The following is a 14,330-nucleotide window of genomic DNA, read 5'->3' on the forward strand; positions in this document are numbered from 1 at the left end:
GGGCTCCCTGTTCAGTGAGGAGTCTGCTTCTCCCTCTGCCCCTTTCCCTGCTCCTGCTCCCTCTCTTACACTCTCAAATAAATAAATTTTTAAAAAAACAATTGGAGACTTAAAGATCTTGTAACAATCAGGGCCTTTATTTTATAGATGAGGAAACTTGATGCTTGAAAAGGTGAAATGAATGTCTGGTCTAAAGCAGCAAAGCTAGTTAAGTACAAAGTTGGGCTCTGAACAAGTCTTCTGCTACTGGTGGTTGCATTAATTATGTCCAATGAACAGAATGAGAGTACTCTTACCTTAACTTACAGCCTGTGCATTTCTAGTTACCCCAAACCCCACACCCTGATTGAGGTGGATTGCTGAGACCACAGTGAGATATTACAGAGCTTGGATCATATGGCCTTTTCACGATAGCTTTGGCTCTTTGTAATTTCATCTGGAGTTTTAGAGTTGAAGGAAACTAAAGGAATTGGAAATATGAGTTGTGAATCCCTTGTAAATGAGAATAGTTTCTTGAACAGAGACGTTCTAAGGAAAAGTTCTACTTCACTCTCCCAACCGAGACAGAGCTTGCTCTACAATTTGATTTTGAAGGAATTAGAAAATGGTCTATTTAAAAAAGCACATCCCAAAGTATAAAACTGCAAGATATCTAAGGAAAGGATTAAAGAGACCAGGTTTGAGACTCACCTTCAGTGGAGCAGTAAATGTGCTAAAAGAATGTTTTCATTAATAAAGTCATATGTGTTGAAATTAAGTAAAAGTACGTCAATTAAAAAACCAAACCTTGCATTTTGGAGAGTAACCCTTTGATTTATGAGAATTTTTTCATGAAAATTAATAGAAGTCACCAAAATACCCATTAGAATATAAATGGAAATAATTACTCTGCACTTCACAGGAAATAATCATCTAAGTTTTGTAACTAAGATGCTACAGCACTTACAACAAGGCAGCTTCATATGTAGATATTGAGAAGGCTGCCTCCCCATAGTAATTTTTTTTATTTTTTTAAAGATTTTATTTATTTATTTGAGAGAAAGTGTGAATGGGAGAGAGAATCTGAAGCAGACTCTGCGCTGAATGCAGAGCCCAACGTGGGGCTCCATCCCATGACCCCAAAACCAAGAGTCGGATGATTAATCGGCTGAGCCACTTAGGTCCCCCATAGTAATTTATTTTTAATAGAAATATTTAATATATAAGTAAATAAATATTTAAAGTGGTAATCATTTGCCTCCCTAAAATCCATTTGCCCTCAGTCAAGTGGTAACATTTCCTCTGGCCAGTGATTGATTTAGGAATGGGCATGTGCATTGGTCACAATTAGGTTCACCAAAGATTAATGAAAACCCAAATTAAAAAGTGAATTAAACACATAAGCTTTTCTCTTCTTGCATAACCTAGTGGTGGGCCGTCTATTACTTGTAATGGGAAGTCCCAAAGTCATCAAGGACCCGGGCTTCTTTGAGATTTTTATTTCACCAGCTCTTTGAGTATATCCATATCCTCATGATCTAAGATGACCATGAAAGCTTCAACCATTTTGCTTGCTTTCCAGAAATCAGAATGGAAGAGCAGTAAGAGAAGATGCTGCCTCCCTTTCAAAAAGGATACTTCCCAGAAGTTCTACATAACATTTTTACTTACATTTAGTTGACTAGAACTTAGTCATATGGCCAAATATAGATGCAAGGGAAGCAGGGAAATAGTCTTTTAGCTGGCTAGCCATATGTCCAGATAAAATCAGAACAATATTGCTAAAGAAAACAGAGAATGGATGTTCAGAAGTAACTAGAGGTCTCTGTCATGGGCCTGAAACCTAATCCTGGACAATGGGCGGTCAGGAAGTCTCTGCTGTGTTATTTCTGGGAAAGATTTATCTATTCTTAAAGATGAGACATGAGAAAAGGAGGTCCTTTTTCGGCCTTTATATATTTGAAGGCCTGGATATGATTCCTGGAACTTCACCAGTTTTGCTCCAGTCTGAAGATGGGAGTCCACAGATGGGCTTGGGCAGAGGCCAGAGAATTGCACAGAAAGGGAGCCCTGGCATGTCAGTCTTGGCACCAGACCTACCTTTGGCCTTTTTGATATGAAAGATCACAAACTTCCTATTGTCTACAAGATTGAGTGAGCCTTTTATTTTACTTGCAGCCAAGGGTCTCAATTTTAAAGGACCATTGTGTTAAAATTTTGGTAGCCTTCCCTAAAGAGTGCTATTTATTTATTTATTTATTTATTTATTTATTTATTTATACATTGTTCCATATTTTTGTTTTGTTCTCATTAATATAAAATGAAATAATGTTTCAGGGATAGGCTTGGAGGGAAAAAAAGCCCAGATAAGCAAAAAGAGTTCCAGAACCCTAATAAAACTTAAGAACTTCTGGATCTGATCCCACTTGAATCTCATTCCATCAGCCACACTTTTCAATTACATAAGCCAACAGATTTCCTTTACTATGTAAGCCAGTTCGAATTGGATTTTCAGTTACTTCTGCTAATAGCAACCCAAGTTGAGGATTCTCAAACTTCAATAACCATCCGATTCACCTGAGGATCTTGTTGAACTGTAGACTCTGATTCAGCAGACTGGGGTCTACATTTTAACAAGCCCCCAGATGAGCTGCCACTGCCGGTCCATAGTGACACCATGAACTGCAAAGCTCTATTACCTATTGCAAGGATCTTCCCACCCATGTATTCCTCCCTTACTTTCACCCCAAAGAGGGCCAGGCGAGGATAGGCTGGGCTGGGTTGGTTGTAGAGACACCCCAGACGCTCCCCAGAGTCTGGAGACAAGTCTAACATGAGGGTGAGTCCTGACTCCACAGGTTAGAACCAAGCCATGGGCCACCACTTCTAGTAGCAGACCACAGAAAGTCAGGAACCGAAGGGAGCACCATTTTAGATGAAAGGAAAAGGCTAATAGCCCAAGACTTCTAGAAAACAGAGCCTGGCAAAAATTAAAGTGCCGACACTTTATAGGAGAAATGCAGACACAAGGTGAAGCAAGAGGAGAGGAAGGAAGGCAGTGAATCAGAGTCTACATTTTAACAGACCCCTGGATGATTCACGTGCACAATAAAGTTTGAGAAGTACTATTCTAGCTTTAAAACAAAGAGTTTTTCTTTCTTTCTTTCTTTCTTTCTTTCTTTCTTTCTTTCTTTCTTTCTGATTTTATTTTATTTTTTTTAAATAATTTCTTTTTTTAAATAACTTTATTTATTTATTTATTTATTTATTTATTTATTTATTTATTTATTTAAGACAGAAAGAGAGACAGGCAGAGGGAGAAGCAGGCTCCATGCAGGGAGCCCGACACAGGACTCGATCCTGGGTCTCCAGGATCATGCCCTGGGCTGAAGGCGGCGCTAAACCGCTAAGCCACCCGGGGCTGCCCTCTTTCAGATTTTATTTGACAAGAGAATGTATAAGAAGGGGAAGCGGCAGAGGGAGAGGGAGAGGCAGGCTCCCTGTGGGGCAGGCAGCCCTACAGGAGCTCGATCCCAGGATCCCAGGATGCCGGGCTTCATGACCTAAGCTGAAGGCAGAGGCTTAATCTACTAAGCCACCCAGGCACCCGAGTTGTCTTCTTTCTTTTTGTTTGTCTGCGACTGAGTTATTGAGGTTCAAGCCTGTGTGGTTAGGTGCAGAGCAGAGGCCTCACTCCAAGCTGCAGGAATAGAGGAGTCCTGGGAAGGTATCTATTCTGTACACATCACAACACAGTGATTCTAACACAACAACAGATGGGCATCTGAAGTCAACATCTTCTTTACCTGTGTTCAGATTGTTTCAGTGTTTTACTTAATGTGACTCTAGTAATCGTATTCGAATTCTACACAATAGGAGATGGAAAAACATGACATCTTTTTAGAGAATTTTTAAAAATATGTTCAAGGTGGATAATCCCTATGTTCCTAAATCACCAATTCCAAGTTCCATTCTGTTATGATGAAGATGTTTTTATAGTCATTTTTTAGTATTTTTAAATTCTGTTCTAAAAATGAAAACGAAACACATTAACATCCTACACACTTTCTTCATCTAAGAAAGGAATCATACTTAGATATGTTTAAAAATAGAAGATATAGTTCCATTTCTTACCAGTTACAAATGGAATTCTTTTTTTAAGATTTTATTTATTTATTCATGAGGCAGAGAGAGAGAGAGGCAGAGACACAAGCAGAGGGAGAAGCAGGCTCCATGCAGGGAGCCTGACATGGGACTCGATCCCGGGACCCCAGGATCATACCCTGGGTCAAAGGTAGATGGTCAACCGCTGAGCCACCCAGGTATCCCTACAAATCAAATTTGAAAGACTATCTCAACTGCTAACAATAGTTATCTCTGAGAAATATAACTACATGAAACGTTTTTTAAGCCTTTAATGCTTTGATTTTGAAAATAACTTTAATTTAAAAAAATATTTATCTTCACTCTGATTTTATTTTATTTTTTTTAAAGATTTTATTCATTTTTTCACAAGAGACACAGAGGGAGAGAGAGAGAGGCAGAGACACAGGCAGAGGGAGGAGAAGTAGGCCCCACGCAGGGAGCCCGATGCAGGACTCAATTCTGGGACTCCGTCATCACGCCCTGAGTGAAAGGCAGACATCCAACCACTGAGCCACCCAGGCATCCCTTTGCTCTGATTTAATAATAAAATTACTGTTCAAGCTTTAAGGGACCATGCTCCTGATAATTTGTGCCAATTTTTGCCCCATATAACAACATTATAGATTGTTTTTATATGTTATTATAGGAAGCTGACACTGTATGTAGCAGTGATTGATAGAATAACTATTTCAATCTGCTTACTTATTTCCAATGTTAGTATGAGAGCACTCTCCCCATCATTTGCTGAAAAGAAAACTGACATGGATCTTTTAGGGCAATGTTCTAAAGAATAAGAGCCTTATGATTTGGAGGGAAATGGAGGATTGACATTTAATAAGATGGACTAGACAACAGTCTGAATCCATTTGGAAGGAATTATATCCGAGTTAATCATGGAATAGGGAAGTTTTGGGGTGAAACAGTCAGAAAGGCTGCTGAACATTTCTGGCAGCAAGAATGTTTCACAAAGTTCCTGTGAAAGTTTACTGAGGAGTAAATTTTATTATTAACTGTGTGGGATTACTGTATCTCAAATAGGAAGAACAATGGATATACAAAATATGAAAAGATCATCATCCACATAATATATAATCATGTGAAAGCTGGGCTGTAACACATGGATTTTCATATTACTTGTAAGGACTGGAAAAAAAAATTTGTTATATTCTATGTCAGAAAGCACTCCATTTCTAAGTGTCTTCTTAGATTCTTCTCTTTGTATTTAAACCATATCTTATTAACAAAAACAATCTGCCGACTTGTGATATGTTTATTTATTTATTTAAAGATTTTATTTATTTATTCATGAGAGACATAGAGGGAGAAGCAGGCTCCCTGGACCCCAGGATCACGCTCTGAGCTGAAGGCAGACAGACGCTCAACCGTTGAGCCGCCCAGGTGCCCCGACTTGTGATATATTTAAACATAAATGTTGTTCTTTCCCCTTCCTTATTTTCCCTCTCTTTTTTGCCCCGTATTCCCTATATCCTCTCTCCCCTGCCCCAGCCGCATTATCCCCTTTCCCCTTCTGTCCCTAAAAAATTACATTCTAAAACCACCAGATGGGGCAAAGAAAGGTAAGCATCTGCACAGGTGGGGTTGAGCACAGGGTATTGGCCAAAATTTGGATTTCAGAGCCCAAGCAGAGTGAAGAGGGTTTGCATGGGTTGGGAGGAATGACCCAGTATGAAGTATCAGAATCCAGTCTCATACAAACTGCATCCATCCATGTGGGTGGGAGAGGGGTGTGTGGGGGGCCAACATGAGGTGTCAGATTTCAAGTGGCTTGGGAGGGCATCTGCACAAAGGGTGGGAATGGCAGCTGAGATGACAGTATATCTACTTACAGGAGGATTGGTCAGTTAAGTAAACATACTAAGAATAATATAAATCATGTTTCTCACTATCAGGCAAGGGAGTCACAAGAAAAGAGGGGGGAGCAAAAATGAACTCTGTAGTACTGAATTGGAATTAGAGGTACTAGTGTAAACTTATTGTTTCCATTAGATAGAGAGATGATGATAGACAGACAGACACCTATATTCCCTAGTTTGGCACTGAAAGCCTGGGAACAACAATACCTCTGATATCAATCAACATACCTGGCACAAGGAAAGAATGAAATGAGCCTAAAACATCTCATAGTGCCAGAAAGTATTGTGAAGTATGATGAAGACATGTCAGGACACAGGAGCCGGTGTGTAGGGGATCCCAAATGGCCAAGTCTGGGATCATCTGAGTATCAAAATACACAATTACAATGAAAGATTATGAACTGTTAAAGTGAGGCATATTAAAATTTAACAGTTTATTTGAACAAAAATCCATTTGAAACCGGGCAGCACCAAACTGGAAATGGTTAGAAGTGCTTTGCTAAAGAAAAAATTTTATAGAGGAAAGGTAGAAGCAAAATAAGGAAATTATTGATTGGCTGTAACTTAAAGCTTGGTTGACTGTGATTGGTTGTCTTTAGGTTTTGACTTCAAAATTTTGAGGCAGGGGCACCTGAGTGGCTCAGTGGCTGAGCATCTGCCTTCGGCTCAGGTCATGATTCCAGGGTCCTGGGATCGAGTCCCACATCAGGCTCCTCGCAAGGAGCCTGTGTCTCCCTCTGCCTGCATCTCTGCCTCTCTGTGTGAGTCTCTCATGAATAAATAAATAAAATCTTTAAAAACAAAAACAAAAATGTTGAGGCATTTATAGGCTTAGATGTTGGTTTTCTTACATAGGCCACCATGACATTAGAGCCACTTCAGTCGAATGGCCTCCTTGTTCTAATTAATTTAACAAGCCTGTTAAATAAAACAGAAAACCATAGTAATACATGCACATACACACACCATATATATTAGGTGGAAGGCAGCTTGATGTGGATCTAGATAATTTCCAAGTACTACCTCCACAGAATCCTTATTATGCCTGGTATACATGCCCCAGATCAAGGGATCAAAAGAAACTACATCAGTAATGGGATAAATGGAAATTATAGGATATAGTCACTTCCAAAAATGATAATATTAACCTAATCACGAGGAAACATCAAGCAAACCAAGTGAAGAATATTCTACAAAAGGACTGTTATCTTTGAAAGTGTCAAGGTCATGACAGCCACTGAAAGACAAACTGTTTCAGACAGGAGACTAAAGAAAACATGACAGCTAAATGTTCCACATGATCATGACCTGAATACTTTTGCTATAAAAATTCATTATTGGGTCAACTGAATAAACTTGAATGGGCCTGAGGATTAGATGGTAGTGATGTTTTTAGGTCAATTTCCTGATTTTGGTTATTGTTATGTAAGAGAATGTTCTCATTTGTAGAAAATATATACTAAAGTTTTGGGGGGAAATGGGACATCAGATCAGCAGTTACTCTAAAATGGTTCAGAAAAAAAGTTATTTATATGATACTCCCACTTTTTCTGTAAATTTATGATTGTTTCAAGATGAAAATATTTCTAAAAACAAAAATGTTTTCAGAATGACTGATATTTCAGAAGCTTCATAAACTATTTTTTCCCCATAGAAAGAGCTATTATTTTTGAGTTAAGAGAAAACTTTAAATAGTGACATGGGTGGGCTGGATTTAAAACACTGAATTATCAGGGGCTCCTGGGTGGCTCAGTGGGTTAAGTGGCTGCCTTTGGCTCAGGTCATGATCCCAGGATAGAGCCCCAGGATCCTATTGGCTCCCTGCTCAGTGGAGAGTCTGCTTCTCCCTCTGCCCCTCTTCCTGCTTGTGCTCAATCTCTCTCTCTCTCTGTCTCTCTCTCTAATAAATAAATATAATATTTAAAAAAATAAAATAGAACATCGAATTATCGGAAGATGTAAAGGCTTTAAATTAGATTGCCTTTAAAGAAACGCAAAGAAAGTTACTGAACTTATTTACCTTGTGCTTTAAGAAGTTCTCCCAAACTGCCTGAAAATAAGCCACAGTCAAATAAAAGCAGAAGCATGATGGAAAATTGTATTTTTTCACCTCCGAAATGACTTTTTTCCCTAATAGGAATCTTCCATTAACTGGCCCCAGGAAAAAAAATTACTAAAATTAAACATTTTTTTTTCCTGAGCAATCATATGACTTTATTTCATAGGGAAATTGATTTAAAAATTAAATAACACCTACTACAGAAAAATATTCATTAAAAAGGTACATTTTTAAATGGCACTCAGCCATTTAAAAAGAAACATAACAGATACTGGTGTGGGTAGCAGATTTTTAATGTCCAACTGCTATGTGTTTTGTATGTGGATTTTTTTTTTCTTTCAGATTTCTGAACACAGGGGAAGGCATGAGAGAGCATATCTGGAGCGATTCATTAAAATCTTGGCAGCCTGGCCCTGGGCTCCCCCTTTCCCTCGAGCTGCCTCTGCTGAAGCTGGTGGCCCTCCCAGCAATTCCCTGCACAGAAGACCTATTGTCACCGCCTCCGGAGGGGTAATTCCTGGAGGAAGCAACCAGCCAAGCTAGGTCCCCAATAAACAGGAACTATGTAAATAAATTACCGTCTCGATAGCAGAGGGTTAAGTCCATACTTTGCAATGCTCCTAGGAAAATACATTCGATTGAAATGAAATATTTTGTTGTAAGATGTGATGCTCCAGTGCAGAAGATTCTGGTGTCCCTCCAGGGAGTGTCGGGGTTTTTTGGAGGGGACACGACAGGCTGTCTTCAGCTGTTGAATCACATGAACCTCTTTTCTTAGCCAAGATTGTACCCTGAAAATATGTTGCAGGTAATCTAAAATAAAAGGTGTTTCTCCTTGCTAAGAATTGGATTTTCTGCATTTTTCACCTGTTGGCAGTTCAGAATTTTTTTCCCAGCTGCTCTCCCCTGCACTTGGCTTTGGTTATTAGGGCTGGGAATTTCCTGATTCCAGGGTTGCAACGGCAGCCTGTTCACTCCCTCCAGCTTCCTCCCAGTGGCCCTATCTCTTTGGTGTCTTTGTTCTCAGCACAAAATAGTCCCTGCAAGCATTGATCAAAGTTCTATGAATACACACTGACTCATTAACTACTTAAAGATCTTCCTGAAGTAGCTTCTTTTCAAATTTCAGTGGTGGTTTATTTATCTTATCATGAATCACAATATACAAAGGGAACATGATTTGACCTGAAGTATTAAAAATCCACATCATAGAAAATCTTTTTGAAAAAGATTTTACTGTGCCAAAAAAAAGGAGACCTCTGAATCTTTCTCTGGGTGCATGCAAATAAATCAGACTGCTTCAGAGAAATCAAAACTAGCCCGGTGCATGAAAAAAGAGGATCCAAGCAGTTAATAGCCAAAATGACAGGGCATTTGGAGGTGATGTTTTTAAAGTTACATTGAGGATTCCATTAATGTTCCCCCTTCTGTTCATTTAACTTTTGGAAATATATTTAGTTTAAGCCATCTTCGTTCTCAAAAATTCATGATATTTACGTTATTTAATTTTTTAAAGATTTTATTTATTTATTCATGAGAGGCACACACACACACAGAGGCAGAGACACAACACAGGCAGAGGGAGAAGCAGGCCCCATGCAGGGAGCCTGACGTGGGACTTGATCCCAGGTCTCCAGGATCACACCCTGGGCCAAAGGTGGTGCTAAACCGCTGAGCCACCCAGGGATTCCCCTATTTACGTTATTTTAATTAAGCCTGGTCTCTGAGACTGCTGAAAGAGAAAATGGGAGACAAGTCAGAACCAGCAGGAAAGACCTATCTCTCTCTTGCACAAAATCACAATACCATCAGAATGTTTAGCACTTATGGCAGCTTGAAGCCTGTAATGTGTCATCTTTCTCTCTAGCTTTCCAAATATCCATCTAATCTGTGTCCACCCTTGGGAGCAATTTCCTATGTTGGTATCCTTTGATAGTATCAAATCCTCCTTGCTTAAGAAAAACCTGATATCTACACCAGGTTGGCCGAATGCTGAAGGGAATCTCAAGAGAGTAAAGAATGTCAGGTATTAAAGCAAACAAACTAGCAAAGCAGTAGGGTGACGTACTCGGTACTGGCCTGATAGTTAAGAAGTCTGAATTCTTGGGGTGCCTGGCTGGCTCAGTCCTTTGAGCGTTTGACTCTTGATCTGGGGGTTCTGAGTTCAAATCCTACACAGGGCGCAGAGCTTACTTTTTAAAAAAGGGTGGGGCACCTAGATGGCTCAGTTATTTGTCTGCCTTCCGCTCGGGTCATGATCTTGGGGTCCTGGGATTGGCCTGCATGGGTTCTGTGCTCAGTGGGGAGTCTGCTTCTCCTTCTTCTGTTCCTCCACCCTCCTGGTGCGGAGCTCGCATGCTCTCTCTTAAGTAAGTGAATAAAATCTTGGGGGCGGGGGGGAAAGCCTGGATTTTGTCACAGTCCTGGCATCAGACAGTTCAAGCACTTTGGGCAAGCCACTCAAACTTTCTGGACTTGGTTTCCTTGGACTATGATCTTTGAAGTCTCTGTTAGGTATAAAGGAGTATACCTAGAAGAGGTAGATTTTGGTATATCTTATTGCCAGTATAGTTAAGAATATGATTCTTAGCTACACTTAGTTCTTAACTATAAGATTCTTAACTATACTGGCAATAAGATAACCCAAAAAGATCTCCACTCACCAATCCGTCACCAAGTTCATATGTCAAGAGACGCTCGGAGTTCTTTCCAGTTGTGGACATTGACCACACTGCTGCTATAGACATTGGGGTGAGGGGCCCCTTTGGATCACAAGGCTTACATCTTTCCATAAATACCTAGTAGTGTAATTGCTGGGTCGTAGGGTAGCTCTATACTTAACTTCTTGAGGAACCTCCACACTCTTTTCCAGAGCGGCTGCACCAGTCTGCATTCCCACCTACAGTGCAAGAGGGTTCCCCTTGCTCTGCATCCTCGCCAACATCTGTTGTTTCCCGACTTGTTAATTTTAGCCGTTCTGACTGGTGTCAGCAGCAATGCCCACAACAGCCAAACTATGGAAAGAGCTCAGATGTACATCAACAGATAAATGGATAAACAAGGTGTGAGACACACACACAGACATACACACACACACACACACAGGAATATTACTCATCCATCAAAAAGGATGAAATCTTACATTTACAATGACGTGGCTGGAACTGGAGGGTATTATGTAAAGTGAAATAAGTCAATCAGAGAAGGACCATTATATGGTTTCACTCATATGCGGAATTTAAGAAACAAAACAGAGGACCATAGAGGAAGGGAAGGGAAAATAAAATAAGATTTAATCAGAGAGGTAGACTAACCATAAGAGACTCTTAACTACAGGAAACAAACTGAGGGTTGCTGAAGGGGACGGGGATTGCAGGATGGGGTAACTGGGTGATGGGCATTTAGGAGGGAACTTGATGGATTGAGCATTGGGTGTTATATGCAATGGATCAAAAAATGAACTCTACCTCTGAAACTAATGATACCCTGTATGTTAACTAATTGAATTTAAATAAAATAAGTTAAAAAAGAGAGAGGCTTAGGAGAAAAATTGTGCTAGTAAGCAAACACTAAAATTTTAACAAAGATATCCTAAATAGCAGGATAAAACACACTGCACAAAGAAAACTGTGGAAATGGAATTAAAAATTAAGGAATATTAAGGAGTCTTTAAAAACAGCAGTTTACTTCTACCGCTCAGACCCCTAAAAAAGCAAACTGTAGGTTTATCCACAGACCACTGGATAAACGCCTGACCATACTTTGGGGGTAGTTAAATGCTTCTAGTTAATCTAAGATATAAGCAACTTTGCTAATATTTGCTTTAAAATACGTTAGTCAAGGGGCACCTGGGTGGCTCAGCCAGTTCTGAGCCAGTGTCTGCCTTTGGCTCAGGTCATGATCTCAGGGTCCTGCGATCAAGCCCCACATTGGGCTCTCTGCTCAGTGGGGAGCCTGCTTCTCCCCTCTCCCTTCCCCTGCTTGTGCTTTCTCATGCCATCAAACAAATCTTAAAAAAAAAAAAATTAAATGCTTTAGTCAAGGTTTCTTTCAGTGTTAGGAAAATCCTATCTCCTTGCATATGGATTATATGGATTCCAGATAAACTTTCCCTTCTGTCTCCTATCCTTTGGTTAGTAATCTTTCAGTGTATGCAGCTGAATAATCATCTCGCAAAAAAATTCGTATGGGAAAAAGACCCAGATGTCAAGGTTGGCTGACTCCACTCAGCTTCCTCTTTCTCTTTCATTATATTTACATATTAATTTTAAGCCACAGGTGAACTCTGATGTTGCAAAGATCCAAAGGTTCAAAAGGGAAGGTTTCTTGCAGGGAATACTGACACCAAGCATGATTGGTCCCTAAATCCGACTGCTGAGACTGTGTGCAGAGGGCTGACATGCTCTGTGCACCTCGGGAAGGGGGAACATGGGGGGTGCAGCCCTCTTCACCAAGGACTAGGGTAGGGGCAGCTTGGTCTTTCTACTGGGAGTTGGGTCACCAACAGTGGAAATTGGAAGGTACATCAGAGTTACGTCCTGTTTAAGTGAAAGACAAGTTCTATCTCCAGGAACTGCTTTCAAAAATATTAAAATAAAATAACCAGAAGGAAGTGAAGTTGGATATATAGTATAGCTCTGGCTAGTGAAGCCGCAACTTGCCCTTGGAATCAGAACCTGGCAGGTTAGTGGGTGAGGTGGAGACTGGCCTGGGGCCTCCCTCTCTACACCATCTCTAGCATGGATCTCACCTTCACTGTTTCAGCTCTCCCAAAATTCATAGGAGAGCGTGCCACACACAAAGGGAGGTCAAAAGGCAAAGGGCGAAAGAGCTGTGGGGCAGGAATGTAGAGGCGAGAGATGGTAACAGTGGGGACCGAATCTTTTTGAGGCCCTCTTGTCCTTATGCCCTCCCTCTGAGGTACCTCCCCCAGCTCTGTAAGCGAATGTCATGAGAGCAATAGAGAACAGCTTTGTTTTCATGGCACAGTATTAACCACAAATTGGAATCTCTTCCATTTGAGCATTTTATCTGGAATGAGATCTGACTCCCAGAGAAAAGTGATTCTTCTCCCAAAATGCAAATCCTGAGCTGGCACTGAGGTGCACCCCCTGAGGAGTCAGAGGGAGGAGCTCGCTGTAGCAGCGACTACCCCATACTGCCCACAGGGTGCCCAGCCCAGTCTCCACCTCATCATTACCCTGTGAAATTCCAGCTCTAAAAGACACCTTTCATAGTATGGGAATCTCCTGGAGGGCTTGTTAAAACATGGATTGCTGGGCTCCAGCCCCAAAGTTTCTGATTTTAATTTCTAACAAGCTCTCGGGTGATGCTGACGTCGCTGGTCTAGGAAAGCACACTTGAGAACCAGGATTCCCACACATAGCAGGCAGGCATTTAACAACCATTTGTTGTTCATTTTCGTAATTTGAGGTCAGGGTTGAGTGCTGTGGAACAGAAAAAACAGGAATTGCTTCATTTGGATTTGGGGATTTGTATTTATTTGTTGTACCTTTTCCTCACTCTGTTTCCCACGCTGTTGATGCAATTTTAGCACAACAGTGCTAAATGCAATGTTAGCAACTTTCAGGAAACAGCTGTTGCTCACCTCCTTGAAAGACAATGAAAATTTAATAATAGGTAAAATGATATTTTGGAAGAAACTAGTGTTTCCTATATATCTGTGATAGCCATGCCTCTTACATAATTGACAGTTGGCAGTTTTAGGGTTATGTCAATTGACTTTTAAAAAAAAATTAAAGTATATGTGTCAGTTGACTTCTGACATTCTTTCGAATCCTTAGGAAAACTTATCACTTAAAAAGATCTAGGTGAATTAAGAGCATACTGTTTGTGATGAGCACTGAATACTGTATAGAATTGTTGAATCACTATATATCCACCTGAAACTAATATGACTGTCTGTTAATTATATTAAAATTAAAATTAAAATATGTCCAGGTGATTTGTTAAGACTTACACAGGAACTTTTCTAAAAGATTTTATTTATTCATTAGAGACACACAGAGAGAGACATAGTGAGAAGGAGAAGCAGTATCCCTGCGGAGAGCCCGATGTGGTACTCTATCCTAGGACCCCAGGATCATGACCTGAGCCAAAGGCAGATGCTCAACCACTGAGCCACCCAGGCGTCCCTACACAGGAATTTTTTTTTTTTAAGATTTTATTTATTTATTCATAGAGACACACACACACACACAGAGAGAGGCAGAGACACAGATAGAGGGAGAAGCAGGTTCCATGCAGGGAGC

Source organism: Canis lupus, chromosome 18, assembly GCF_011100685.1.
Source record: "Canis lupus familiaris isolate Mischka breed German Shepherd chromosome 18, alternate assembly UU_Cfam_GSD_1.0, whole genome shotgun sequence".
NCBI lineage: Eukaryota > Metazoa > Chordata > Mammalia > Carnivora > Canidae > Canis > Canis lupus.